General features: G+C 37.5%; 1 long non-coding RNA gene across 1 annotated transcript; it reads right to left on the reverse strand.

Annotated features, from left to right (window-relative positions):
* Positions 1-2,268: 2,268 nt before the first annotated feature.
* Positions 2,269-13,012, reverse strand: LOC140629528 (uncharacterized). The gene is made up of 2 exons (XR_012027389.1): positions 12,649-13,012; positions 2,269-2,349 (listed from the first exon to the last, which is right to left on the reverse strand). It is a non-coding gene; the product is annotated as an uncharacterized lncRNA (long non-coding RNA).
* Between the last annotated feature and the right edge of the window lie 2,768 nt (positions 13,013-15,780).

The raw sequence follows: 15,780 nt of genomic DNA on the forward strand, positions 1-15,780 counted from the left end.
CCAGGATCAGGACCTGAGCCAAAGGCAGACGCTCAACTACTGAGCCACCAGGTGCCCCTGGTTTTAGCTTTAAGAGGGACTTCCCATAATATCTAGATATGATTTTTCTCTGAGGAAGTCATTTGCTTCCTTTCTGAGTTTTGCCCCTTGTCATCTGTTCCATGTTTTTGGGCCACAGTTATCATTGCTATCATTCCTAATATAGTCACAACTAAAATATTCCTTTCTCCTGGTCCCACTTTTAAAAGCAATTACAGGAAATGTTTTTGGTTTTGGATATCTTCTTAGTTTTTCCTTTGTGATTTAACCTTTGCATGAAATAAAATTCACTCCTCCCAAATCAATGCATGTTTCTTTCTTCATTTTTAAAAATTCTTTCTCCTACTAATACTTTTCTTACTGTATGAATCAAATCAATTTCCAAATTGATTTCATTCCTTCTAAAGTAATAATGAAGGAATAATAATAATAAAATATCTGAGCCCCTGGAGATAGTCCTATGGTTTAAAACTTTCCGAAAATTCCCTTTTAACTTCAGGGCTACAGTAATCACAGGGATGTTTCCATACTTCAAGCCAAGATGGTAACATAGCCTCCATTCTAAGGGCCTCTGGGTCCTTATCCTTCCTTCACCTTTATGAGATGCTTCGTATGAATCCACAAACAGGACCAAGACACTCGTGATTAAATAATCCAAGGAGAATTAAAAACCTACAGTATTTAGAAGACGTAACTTCAGGAATCTGCAGAGGAGACAAGGAAGCCAGCAGTCATCCCTCAGTCTTGTTTTCCTTGATGTGGGATGAAGTTAAAAATAAGACACAGAAGAACAGAATTAGGAACATATGATTTATCATTACCAATCGAAGACAGGATAAAAACATTCACAGAGCAAAATGCCAAGCACACCTGTTCTGTATCCCCTCTGGAATTCAGCTGATTAATACAGCTCAGCTTTAACAGTCTAATTCCAGAATCAGTGCTTAAAATGCAGTTATGTCAATAATATTAGGTCCTGCAAACAACAAGTCAAGGATGGCCATGGTGGCTTCTCCAGGGTCTTCCTCTCTCAAGTTATATTTCTGCCCCTAAATATCACTTTGAATTTCTACCCTAAGGATCTTCCTGTGTCACGCATAATATATTGGAGGTTTGCAAATCTAAGACTTCCCTCTGTGTTTATCTGATGGAGAAAATAGGTGCAATGATGACTTGCCTAAATAAGATTTAAAAATTAGATTTACTCAGGGTTTTCTGATGGAAAATAGATTGGAATAAGAGGACTGACCTGATTTATATCTCTACCTTCATTTGCAGAAAGAGAATTTGGAGGACAGGACACTCCGTGCCAAGAGAAGCAACTTCCCTTGCCTGCTGATCCACATTAGAGCAGGCAGGAGAAGAAAAAGAGAGTGGAGTGCTTTCAAAGACAGAGACCATCTCATGTGCCATTTTTTAAAATAATAAATTTATTTTTTATTGGTGTTCAATTTGCCAACATACAGAACAACACCCAGTGCCTTTTTTTTTAACTGCCTGTGACTCTTAGTACAACAGTAAGGATGCCATAAAAACAGAAAGATAATTTTTAAACTAAGTTGAGAAAATGTAGATTATAATTCTTATAAACTCTATATTGCAACTTCCAGAAATTTAGCTTCTATAGTTTCTAATGCACTCTCATAGAAGGACCATGAGGCAGAGAGGTATTACTTACTTTACACCCATCATTTCTTCTGGAGACACAGAAAAGAACAAGTTTGTTACCATAGGTCCAAGAACTAGACCCCTTCAGATCCAATTTGTTCTCTCAAAATCTACATGGTTAACTGGATTAAAAATGAATTCCCATAAAGCCTGTGCTATTCTCTTTTTTCCATCTATTACCTCTTTTACATCATGCATACATCATGTCTCTGAACATTATACAAGGGAGAAGTTATAAAGATCATGGGTATTATCTCATACAGGAAACAATCACCATTTAAATTTGGTTTTCCCGGGATCCCCAAGTGGCTCAGCGGTTTAGCGCTGCCTTCAGCCCAGGGCCTTATCCTGGAGACCTGGGATCGAGTCCCACATCGGGCTCCCTGCATGAAGCCTGCTTCTCCCTTTGCCTGTGTCTCTGCCTCTCTCTCTCTCTGTGTCTATCATGAATAAATAAATAAAATCTTAAAAAAAAATTTGGTTATCCCTATAACACACATATCTTTACTAGAAATAGGATGGAAGGGTATAAGAAATCTTCAGAGCTGAAATTCAAACCTACCATAAAGCTCTAAATTGGCCTGCTTTTCCAGCATCACCTTCTGCCTCCCAGAGAGACCTTCTTTCCTCCAATATCACCTCCTGTAGTTCCACAATCAAGCAAGAAATGTCAGGTGTATCAGAGCAAGAAGATGATTTTATGGTGACAAAATTAAGGAAAAAACATAATTTTTTTCCCTGTTCATTTTTTGAGGGTTGGAGGCACTTCATTCTTGGTGTCAAGACTCTATAGAGAAACCTTGATGATATTTAAAATAGTGGTGTGACTTTGAGTAAGGCACTCTTCTTCTATATATGTTTGTGTTCTCATCTATAAAATGATTTCAATTAAGTAATATCTAAGAGATGCTTCTGATCAACATTCAGGAGATGATAGTTACCCATCAGTTCTGTAAGAATACCAAGGAAAAAGTCTTCAGACAGATTCATCAAGGAAGGCTTCACAGAAGAAAAGAGCATTGCTGGTAGACCACAGAGAATGAGAAGGCTTTATACAGTGGAAAAACTTTCCAGATAGGGACAAGATCAGTAAAAGTTGGGAAAAGGAAATACATGTACTTCCTAGAACTGCAGAGTCCTGCATGCCTGGTTGCTGCAAAAGAATTTTTCCATAGGTCCATTCTCTTTTACAAAAAAAAAAAAAAAAAAAAAAAAAAATATATATATATATATATATATATATATATATATATGTAAAGTCAAAGCATGTAAGCATCAATTTATATTTTTGTTAGAGCTTTCTTTAGCTGTAATTCAACACCATACAATTAAAATTGTATGGCATTTAAAATACGTCAATTTTTTAGTATATTAACAGATATGTCCAACTAATACATTTTAGAATATATTCAACAATCCACATCCTTTAGCTATCACCCCCAAATTCCATCATCCCCTTTACCAGCCTTAAGCAACTACTAATCTACGTTCTGACTTTATAGATTGCCTTTTCTGCACATTTCATATAAATGGAACCATAAAACCTGGATTGTAAGTGGCTTCTTTCACTTAGTATAATATTTTCAAAATTCATCTAGTTGTATTGTGTATCAGTGCTTCATTCCTTTTAAAGCTATATAATATTCCATTGTATGGAAATATTACATTTTGTTTACTCATTCATCAGCTGATGGACCATTTCTTCTGTTTCCATCTTTTGACTATTATTATATGGAAATACCACATTTTATTTACTCATTCATCAGCTGATGGACATTTTTGCTGTTTCTGTCTTTTGACTATAATGAATAATGCTGTTAAAAAATATTCATGTATAAGTTTTTATGTGGACACGTGTTGCCATTTCTCTTGGGTGTATACCTATGGGTGGAATTTCTGGTTCGTGTGGTAATTCTTACTTAACTGTTGGACTGTTTTCCAAAGTGGCTGCACCATTTTATAATCTCACCAGCAGAGAATGAGAGCTCATTTCTCTACATCCTCACCCACACTTGTTATTATTTGTCTTTTGATTACAGCAATCCCAGTGAGTATGAAGTGCTGTTAAGATTTCTTTTTTTTTCTTTTTTTAATAATAAATTTATTTTTTATTGGTGTTCAATTTGCCAACATACAGAATAACACCCAGTGCTCATCCTGTCAAGTGCCCCTCTCAGTGCCCGTCACCCAGTCACCCCCACCCCATGCCCTCCTCCCCTTCTACCACCCCTAGTTCGTTTCCCAGAGTTAGGAGTCTTCATGTTCTGTCTCCCCTTCTGATATTTCCCACCCATTTCTTCTCCATTCCCTTCTATTCCCTTTCACTATTATTTATATTCCCCAAATGAATGAGAACATATAATGTTTCTTCTAGGTACAAGTACCTTATCAAATGTAGGATTTGTTCCCAATCAGGAGAAAAGTCAGATTATTAACACTGCCACATTTTAAAGGACAGAAACAAAAGTCTTCCAGTACAAGTTTATAAAAAGTGTATTATTTCTGCAAAACACATCTGAGTTTCTATATAGCAATCATCAAATGGTTTAAACTCTGCTTTTTTCTAAACTTTCATTAAAGACATCACCAATGGGGGCACCTGGGTGGCTCAGTTGGTTGAGTGTCTGCCTTCAGCTGAGGTCATGATCCCAGAATCCTGGCATGAAGCCCCATGTCAGGCTCCCTGCTCAGCGGGGAGTCTGCTCCTTTCTCCCTCTGCCCCTCCCCCGGACTGTGCTTTCTTTCTTTCTCAAATAAATAAAATCTTTTTTTAAAGATTGATTCATTCATTCATTCACTGATTTCAGAGACATAGTGACCGAGAGAGAGAGAGCAGGGGCAGAGCGAGAGGGAGAGATGAACTCCCTGCTGAGCAGGGAGCCTGAAGAGGGACTCGATCCCAGGACCCTGAGATCATCACCTGAGTCAAAGACAGACGCTTAACTGACTGAGCCATCCAGGCACCCAAATAAATAAAATCTTGAAAAAAACTTTTTTAAAGACATCCCTAATGTTGGTTGATAATAAAATAAATATGCAAAGATATATACATAAGTGCTTCTACAGAGAGGAACTTCTGACTATCCCTGCAAGGTGCATAATTTTATAAATCATGTTTTACAAATTCACATACTAGAATTACATTTCAAAAGGAGTCTTAGAAGACATCTGGCTACATGCTGTCTTCATTAAAAAGATGTTCTGTGCTACAGAAAATGTGTTAGAGATACCCTCTACATGAAGTATGACTGGATAGTTCCAATCTCATATGATTGACCAATTAGTTGCTTCCAAAGAATGAATACCACAAATCCTGAAGATATATAAACACTGGCTCATTAGAGCAAGCCATTTTCTTGTTAGCCTGTGGTCTCTGTTATGTGCTGAATGGTAAAATGTAATTCGCTGGTCACTCTTTATGGACACCAAAAGATTTCATTTCTGAAAATACACTCAGGGAAGAAAAGGTGTTTTTAGATCACAGAATTCAAAAAACATAACTTTCTCTGTGTTCAAAGTTGAAAAAAGTACCACACTGCTCCTGTGCACTTTGTCTTCTGCCCTGACAATTCTAGTGGGTGCCCATTCTAATATTATCTTAAAATTCCCCTTCCTTGAGCAATGGAGGCTGAGTGCATCTGAAATAGTTGAATTCTACTCCACTGAGCTCAGCCACAGGCCCTGCATGGAAAGACCTGGGAAACATTAGCTTGCTTCTGGTCTGGCCATAATGAAAATAAATGAGGGCTTCAATTTAAAGTCGTTACTAAAAATTTGTTCTTTCCTCCATTCTAATTCTGAGACCCACTTGCAGCTAATTAGAACGGTTCCCAGCGTGATCGCCCAGCACACTGCTAGTGTAAACACCAACCATCTGAGTTTCATTACAATAAAGAAATCAAATAAACAGTGGACCAGAAAACAGTAGTTTGGGCATGGCTCATTACAGCACAATGCAGTTAACATTCCTCACTCAGGAAGGGAAAGAAGGCATCGGGCAGTGAGGCTGATGCCCAGCGCTTTCCATTCTTATTAACGATGTTAGTGGGGCTGGGATTATTTCTTACCATTAAATTTTTCTGGAGAAAGAAGAGGGAGTTTTTTGTTTTGGGTTTTTTTTTTAATGAAAAGGAAAAAGAAGTTCTCTCTGAACCTCGTAAACAAAGAGAAAAGGTAATTATTTGCTTTGGACTACTCACTGCTTCTCCAGTTCCTCATAAGATACGTTGTTTACAATTTAAATAAGGAAAAAAGAAAAAAGGAAGGGAAATACAGTGTCCATTAACCGACTCAAGGTTTTTATTATTTACCTTAGGTATAAACAAATTTCTGCCAACATAGGCTGGACATGACTATATGATTCCTAATCTCCCCCCCCCAAAAAAAAAATAATAAGTAAACACATAAATAAGTGAAAGAGTAACTCAAGTTATTTAGATATTTTACTCATCTCAATCTTACCAACTAATATTTGGGAAAATTCACATAAAAATAATCATTTTCAGGGTTCATCTACATTATTCAGCATGACCTTGGAACTATTAAAGAGAAAATAACCCCAAATATTTCTGTCTCAAAAATTTAACCCTGTTCTTTTCTCAAAAACCCAAGTATTTCTATCTCTAAAATTTAACCCTGTAAAATTCCTAAAACATGAATTGAATTTGGTTCACAAACTCAATAGAGGTATGAATCCTTTGGTTATATCATATTCTGTGAAGAAAACATGAACCAACTCCAGCACCTTCCACCATATGCCTTGTATGTCTGTGATGTACAGAACTCACATCTGGCCCCTTTCCCCTGCACATGATAGAAGTCAGTTCGCCCCTAATGATAATGCAGCTTCAATGAAGCTAGTGTAGAAACACCTTTTATTTCCCCTCTTAGAGAATCTAGCTTTAGGTGTGCAAGTATCACACGGCTGGTATTTACAATTTTTTTCATTAAAATTGTTACAGACAGATTATGATACTTGTGGGAATGTATTCACTCAGAAGGTTCCAGATGCTTTGGGCAAAGATTAAAATACCTCTAAAATAGCCTCTTTATGTTCCCACTTGGACTACTCTAAAAAGCTCTTGCACAAAAGGACCCAAACCAAGAACCTAAACCACATGAATCAATAATTGAAGAAAAGTCACACACACACAAAAGCAAATAGTATTCAAGCGAATCATGTTAGGAAAAAAGAACTAAATCAGTGGAACTAAGAGCTAAAATGCATGCTCTAACCTTGAGATTCAGTTTAATCTGTGGAAGGAAACAATCATCTCTTGGGGAAAAAAAAAGAATAAAGAAACAGGGAGGCATTTGTCTACAGCAGTTGCTCAGTAAGGAACTTCAAGAAAAAAAAAGTATGCCTTCATATAACAATTTAAAGTATTGTTTTGGAATTAATTGTCTATCAATCATCCATAGGGTGAAATAAAATTAAAGTCAAGGAAAATAAAAGTAAATGTCTAGAGAAACTAAAACTAAACACAGCAATTTTTAAAAACTGAAAGCACTGTCATTTCACATTTTTTGATAACTTGCATAACCTGCTTCACCTCAGAACACTCTACTTAGGTCATCTGTTTGTTAGATGCCAAATCTATTCACTGAGTTTTCAAGTGGAATTTGTATACTTTCATGTCCATGTCTGTAAAATGAGAGACTGGGATGAGATCACTGGGAGAGGCTGTCCAGCAATTACAGCTGAGAGCCAGACCCTCACCAACAGGTAATACACGTGTCCCACTCTGAGCAGCAGCCGTGGTCCTTTGCTGGTCAGGGTGTGCTGTGACAGCACCAGCACTGACCAACCTGCTTACAGCCACTGTCATGTTCAGTGGAGTTGAATGGGGACCCTATTGCTCCTTTGGAAGTTCCCTTTGCATACACATTCTCTCAAGACTGGAAGAATGCTGGAAATAGTCTAATAATTTCATGAATGCCAAAAGGATGATAATAATAAAATAATTAATTTTTCCTAACAGGATGATATAGTCCAAATGTAGCTCACAGAATTGTGATAGAACATTAAACCAAGCAAATAGGAATGGACTGCTTGGCTCGCTTTGTCATGCCTCTTACGAACTGTCTACGGTGCATGAGGCCTTTAAGAGTATTATTTTATACTATCTTTGCAACTATGCTATGGGATCCACAGTTCACACACAATGCCACTGAAAAAACAGGGACATGGATCGGCCTGTGTGTTTCTCAAAGCGGGGAACTGGAGGAGATGGGATTTGAAACCAGGTTTCACTTTACTCTAAAATCCGTGATCCCCCTTCTACCTCGAGTATATTTACTTTATTATTTTTTATTTTTTTATATTTACTTTATTTTACTTTATTTTTAGTGTATAAATTATAAACTTTGCCATAAACTAGGTTTTAGAAATAAATACACTTAATGCATTTTAGAATATAAATATACTTAAAGCAAACTGTACGATGGAAAGTACATACAGTTCTGAGGTATAGTGACCCTCATTAGAACATGCATTAAAGCATGCATATTGCAGCAAATAAAACAGAAAAGCAGCTATGTTTAATCTCAGATAACTAAACCATTGAACTCTACAGGTAGAAATTCATTTTTTTTATGGCTCAGTTGATAGAACATGTGACTCTTGATCTCATGTTGTGAGTTCAAGCCTCATATTAGGGATGAGGATTATTTAAAAATAAAATCATAAAAAAAGAAATTAATTGTTTAAATCTCAGATTGCTTTTCTTCTGCCACATGGCATGTTCATGGAACGTGGACCCCTGCAGCGATAGGTTACACATAAACCAAAATAATCTAAAGGAAGTATAACTCACCTAAAACTTTTCTAGGGAAAACAAAGGGAATGAAGAACTGATTCGCAGATTATTCTCTGCTTGGGATTATTCATATGTCTCTCGGAAAGTCACTGAGAAAAACTGAAAAGGAGATAACACATTATAAAATGTGGCTGAAAAGGAAAAGAAAGATTTTTGTTTTGTTTTGTTTTAATCTGTGTTCTGCCACAGAGCAGTTGCCTGAACTTATATGTTCATATAAGTACTTTATCATAACTATGATATAGTTTTAGATATATGATATAAACTATAAATTATGATATAGTTTATAGATATCATAACTATGATAAAGTACTTATACCTTCTGCTATTTTTTATCTGTAATATTGAGGTATTGAGCTAAGATTTCTCTCGTATCTCTGATGCTCTATTAGACTGTGAACCATAAAAAAGAACCTCAATGGTGTCCATCAGGATTTTAATGTAGAATCTAGGCTTCCTCTGGTAGAAGGCAAATTCTCCTGGCTCTTCAAATCATATATGTCCCTGAAACTCATTTTAATTGTCCTAAGTCCACTCAAGGCAGGAAAGCAACAGATACTACCAGAAGCTTACAATAATCAACTTTAGAAAAATGTGTGTATATGCACACATGTGTCCAGGGTGTGTGTGTGTGTGTCCAGGAAAGGTCATAAATTTGACCTCCGGGAAGCAGCAAAGGTTCCATCCACAGAGCCTGCTGTGACAGCATCTGGAAATTCCTCGCTAGGGTCAGTGGGGAGACATTCTCTGTTTACTTTGCTTTCGTTTTATACCCATGTGGTGTTCAGCATATCAATAATATATTTCAATCTCATCATGAAACCCTTTAATGATTTACTTTTCAAACCTCTCAGGCCCATCTAGCCACAGGAAAACCCATTCCTTTTGCTACAAGCTGAAAGGATGACAGTCAAAACACAGACAGAAGAAAAAGCACTGAGTGGAATCTTACCTCGCTCCTCCCGCTCCCCCACAGTAGCCATAGCTGAGCTTTCCACGTCTGGAAAGAGCATGGGGAAGGCTGCTAACTTCCTGTAGCAACTTTTTCTATAAGTGACACGTGTAGAAACACATGGAGTTTTTACATGATTGGCAGTATTCACCGAAAAATTTTCTGCAAAACTGAATGTGGCAATAATTAGTTCTGGGACTCCTTAGAGCACTACTGCCTAAAAAATTTATAGACATTTTCATATATTTCATACTCTCCTGTGTAGATCACGCCAAAAGTTCATTTAATTCCACACTATTGTTAGAAATCCTCTGAACTTTAGTAGGAATCATTTGTGTGAGGATTGGGGTGGAGTTATGTTGTAGAGGTTTCTGGGATGAATGGGTGGTGACTTGGTGGAGATGGACACTTGGAGGCAGGAGACGACTGACTGCTTCAGTGTGAGAGCAGGAAGGCAGCAGAGGAAGGAGGAAATAAGTCTTACTGTGGAGAGGAAGTTTATCATAAGAAGGGATGAGGACATTAACTCCTCTACTATATGGAGTGAGCATATATGGAGTGAGATATATGGAGTATGTTACTGATGTGCTTACCATAGCTTTTAGGGACAGCAGTCATTCAACTGATCAATCACCAAGACAATTCTCGATGACTGACACTAATATCCCTCTGAGTGTCCAAGTCAAAACTTAGATTATCATCTTTGTCTCATTCTCTCCACTCACCCTCCGGGTCTAGTCACTTTCCATGTCTGTCGATGCTCTCACCTAGAATTTTCCCAAATCAGTTCAAGTCAGTCTCCCACACAGCCATCGTGGTCCCCAGGACCTGGGCCTATGAGGAGCCTAGATATTCCCTATGCTCCTACACACTCTTGTATATAGCTTTTTTTTTTTTCTCTACAATTGAGACAGAGCAACCATATTTAAATGCAATCAAACTGTGTCACCTACATGCTTAAGCCCTTTTTTGTTTATAGAGGTGCTCAATAAATATCAGATGATTTTAATGGAATAGCCAGTGTTCTTGTAAAGGTGGCTGTGTATGAAACAAAACATTAATAGCATTTTCATCTACATTTGAAATTAAATAGGGCAAGCAAGGTGAAGCAAAGAAAGAAACATTTATTAGAAACTTATTATGTACCTGTTGTATCAATACATGATTTTATTTGACATGGGAACCTTTCAGTGTAGCCTTCATTACTTTCATCTTGCAGATGAGAAAACGGAGCTACAAAGAGACTAAATGTTTTGTTTTCATAGGGTTACACAAGCAACAAGTGTCAGGGCCAGAATGGCTGCCTATTCCAATATTGTTTTACTCCATGCTCACTCCATATAGTAGAAGAGTTGATGTCCTCATCCCTTCTTATGATAAACTTCCTCTCCACAGTAAGACTTATCTCTTCCTTCCTCTGGTACCTTCCTGCTCTCAAACTGCCTCTCCCGGATTCAAAAAGGAAAAGAGGTTTGAAGCAGTCATCTCCTGCCTCCAAGTGTCCATCTCCACCAAGTCACCAACCCATTCATCCCACAAACCTCCACAACATAACTCCACCCCAATCCTCACACAAATGATTCCTCCTAAAGTCACCAATGACACCCTTGCCACAGAATCAGAGGATCCTTTTCAGCCTTCCTCTGTCATAAAGTCTCAAGAGCAAATCATACCTTCACTGTTTTCCTTACATAAAAGATTATCTTACCCCAGAACCTCCTGATTTTCTCCTTCTTCCATCCTGATCTCCACTTCTCAATTTCCTTATGGGCTCACTCTCCTCACCACAGCTTTTAATTCCTGGGAGCTTCAGTCCTTTATGTCCTCCCTTTGCACACTCCCGATAAGATATTTAATATACTACAGCACAATCCTAAGGGTCTAAGAATAATTTTTAACACATTCCTTTCCCTCATATCACTCTGTATCCACTTCCATTACGTAGCTCTAGAAGGGATTTGAACTCTTAAACATCTTCATAATCCACAGACTTATTTCAATGTCTATCAATTGTGGGGTACCTTGTTATTGGGGAGGATGAGAGCATTAAAAATAATAATAGTTTTATATATTCCTTTGGCCCTTAGAGAGGAGAAGGGCAAAGGGCTAGATCTGAACCAGATCTGCGACGATCCTACACCAGTAGCTTTAAAATACTTTCCAATAGATCATATACAGTTCCCTGAACATTCTCTTTAATCTCTGAGCACAGTCAAGAAATCAAGTTATAACATAGGTGCTCTATGGACAGAAACTGGAGAAAGCGAATGAGGCTATTTTTAAGAAGACCCTGCACTATAAACCTAGTCACAGGGATTCTGCTGAACATATATTCCCTTTGGTGGTAGTAAAAATTTTCTGTTTAGGTTTTCCCAAAGCTTGAGAAAAGTAACCTCACCCACCTATCAGGTAAAGAGGCCATCAGAACAACAGCCTAATGTCCAATGCTGCGACTGCCTTCAGCATTGTGTTCTCATATCACATGTTCCACTGTTCCCAGAGGCAAAAGAAAAGTGGAATAAGCAAGGAAAAATTTGTGGCCAAATTTGTGGTCAAAAAGGAAATTATGTTGCTATAAGGCAAAGAAGACAAGAAAGGAGCAGGATTTCCGGCATGGCAGCCTGAAGAGCTAACACCATGTTTAAGAACAATTCTAGGCAGACAGAGTTGAAAGAACTAGGGCAGAATGGATGAAAGACCTGGTGGACAAAGAATACTGAACTCTGATCATCCCTGTTACAGCGCGTTCATGAAGCAGAGATTCCACACACAGAGGAGCAAGGCAAGAAGACTGGGGCCTCCGACACCTGCCAACCCAACAGTTTCACTCTGGAACACGTGGGCTATTGCCTTTTCCCCCAACTCCAGAGCAGGCATGCAAAGGTTCTGTCAAAGTGGTTCAGGAGAATAGGCAGTCCACAAAAACAGAGAGCTCTGTAACTTTACCTAAGGGGACTGAGGTTGTATGGAACAGACTATGGGGAAATTCATGCCTGAAGACTCTGTCAAACAAGGAAGATGTTAGTGGTGAGCCATTAAGAGGACACTGATAGGTTCACATTAACAGCAAGTGAAACAACAGACCACGAGACATTTAACAGAGAGGAAAAGACAGTTCAGAATATTCCTCCTAGAGCTGGAGCATGCCTCAAACACTGCAAATACACTAACCTGGAAAAGATGCTTGAATTTAACTGGTTGAGTCGATGGAGAATTTAAGCTTGTGGTTGAAAACAACAGAGCAGGGGCAGCCCTGGTGGCTCAGTGGTTTGGCACCGCCTTCAGTCCAGGGCGTGATCCTGGAGACCCGGGATCGAATCCCACATCAGGCTCCCTGCATGGAGTCTGCTTCTCCCTCTGTCTGTGTCTCTGCTTCTCTCTCTGTGTGTGTCTGTCATGAATAAATAAATAAAATCTTAAAAAAAAAAGAAAATAAAAGAAATCAACTAGCAATTAGTGGAAGCTAACAGCTGGGTGTGGTATCAATAGAGGCAAAGCAGTCAGAAGCTTAGTGGGGAGGTCAGGGAAAGGGAGAGACATAGAGAGTCTGGGTAAAACCATAATCATCCCTATTGGTCAGGGAGACTATGCACATGCCCAGAGCTGCACTTCGAGGAGTGGCACCAGAGGTTGCTTGTTGTGGAGGAAATAGGCTTTTCTGAATAAATCTAGTAATAATTATAATCATGTATAGTGTTGGCTTTGTAACATATACACAAGCATACTACACGTCATGATAATAGCACTGAAAAAGAGAGAAGACTATAGAGGAATACAGCTTTATAAGAGTAAAGTTTCTATATCTCACTTGAATATAATGATTATAAATTTGAAGTAAATTCAGATAAGTTGAGAATATATGTAAGCCTTAGAGGAGCCACAAAGAAAATACACTTTTAACATAATTTAGAAATTACTAAAGAAAAAAAGAAATTATTAAAGGAATTTAAAATTTTATTGTAGAAAATATCCACTTATTGCAAAAGAAGGCAGTAAAGAAGGAATAAAGAGGAACAAAAAGATTCTTGTGGCATTCAGAAGACAGAAAAGCAAAATAATAGAAGTGAATCCATCATATCTTTAATATCATTACATGTAAATGGTGAAATAATCCAATCAAAGCCAAGGTTATCATACAGAAAAAAACACAATTATATGCTGTTCATGGAAGATACACTTTACATTCAGAGAGATAAGTAAAAGAATGAGGGAAAAAAAAAAGAATGAGGGGAAAAGGGTATACCATACAACCATCAACGCTAAGAAAGCAGAAGTGCTATACTAATATATATTAGTATACAAGTATCAGGCACAATTTAAAGGGAAAAAATATTTCTCAATATATGGAGGGACATTGTATAATGAAAGAAAGATCAATCTATCAGGAATATATACAATTATAAATATATGTGTGCCTAACAAGAGAGCCTCAAAATGCATGACATGAAAAAAATGATAGAATTGAAGGGGAAAAAACAGTTCAACAATAATAGTTGGAGACTTCAATATCTGTTCAAATAGTGAGTAAAACAGTTTGGCAGGAGATCAACAATGTTATAGAAGACCTGGGGCGCCTGGGTGGCTCAGTCGGTTAAGCATCTGACTTCAGCTCAGGTCATGATTAGGGGCTCCTGGGATAGAGCCCTACATCAGGCTCCCTGCTCCACAGGGAGTCCACTTCTCCCTCTGTCCCTCCCTCTGCTAGTGCACGTGCTCTCGCTCTCTCACTCTCTCTCACACACACTCATTCTCTCTCATTCTCTCAAATAAATAAATTAAAAAAAGAAAGACCCGACCAACAACATAAAGCAAATAGACCTAATAGACTTAATAGAACATGTCCCTCAATAGCATTAAACACATTCTTTTCAAGTGCATATGATATATATGATATATTCTCTGGGATATATCATATGTTAAGTCATAAGTCAAATCTCGATGAATTTAAAAGAACTGAAATCATACAAAGTATATTTTCTAACTATATTGAATTAGGTTAGAAATCAATAATAGAAGAAAATTTGGGAAATTCACAAATATGTAGAAATTAAACAACAAACTAACAAAGAATCAGACATCAGAGAAGTCACAAGAGAAATTAGAAAATACTTTGATATGAATGAGAAAAAAATGCAAAATACTATAACTTACAGGATGAATTTAAAGCAGTGCTTAAAAGGAAGTTTATGATCACAGTATATGCTTTTATTAAAAATGAATAACCTCAAATCAATAACTGAATCTTCCAATTTAAGTAAATGAAAAAAGAAAAGCAAACTAAACCCAAAGTGAGCAAAACAAAACAAAATAATAAAGAAAAGGAATAAATGAAACAAAAATAGACAAAAAAAATTAAGGTAATCAACAGTCCCTTAAAAAGATCAGCCAGGTTAATAAAACTTTAGCTAGACTAACCAAGTAAAAAGATTCAAAATACTAAAATTGTAAAATACAAACAGAACACAGAGGCTGTACTTTTGAGAGTAGATATTGTTCAAAGATCCAGGCAGAGAGGGAAATCTGAACAGGTTGAGGACTTCATACATGAAGGTAGGGTCCAGGAAAGGGCATTGGCAGTTTGAAAACCAACTTTTGACAATTTTATAGGCTCTGGGGCAAAAACTAAGGAAAGGATTCAAATGTGGAAACTGAGACGGAAATTTCTGTTCCAGACCCAGCACCAAAGGAAGGGTAAAAGCAAAGACAATTCACAAATTCTGGACCAGACAGGCCACAAATGAGACATGAGGCTAATACCCCAAATATTAAGATGGAGCTCCTTTAATCCCTAATGCTAAGATCAGGACTTACCTAAAAACTTGTGCAATTAAAAAAACAAAACAAAACAAAACAAAACAAAAAAAAAAAAACTTGTGCAACTGACATTGGGTTAAGTGGCCTCTGCCATTAGGGTAAATCAGCTTTGACTGCTGGGAAGTGTAAAATCCTGGACTTGTATTGTGACCACTGTCTGTCTCTCATTCATCTCTTTTTTTTTTTTTTTTCCTAAGGAAACCTAAACTTTATTGCATCATTTATTGGAAGGAATCAAGTAGAGACCTGTTGTGCATTTTTTTGGTCAGTGAATTAAATAAAGCTCCTTGGTATTCTTTGCCTAGAAGCCTCATGAAATTAGAGGATACACCATGAAGTTTAACAAACTCTAGGTAGTTTTTTTTTTTTTTTATAGAAGTAATGTCTATTGGTGTTCAATTTACTAACATACAGAATAACACCCAGTGCCCGTCACCCATTCACTCCCACCCCCCGCCCTCCTCCCCGTCTACCACCCCTAGTTCGTTT

This window comes from Canis lupus, assembly GCF_048164855.1.
Source record: "Canis lupus baileyi chromosome 16 unlocalized genomic scaffold, mCanLup2.hap1 SUPER_16_unloc_1, whole genome shotgun sequence".
In the NCBI taxonomy this organism is placed as follows: Eukaryota; Metazoa; Chordata; class Mammalia; order Carnivora; family Canidae; genus Canis; species Canis lupus.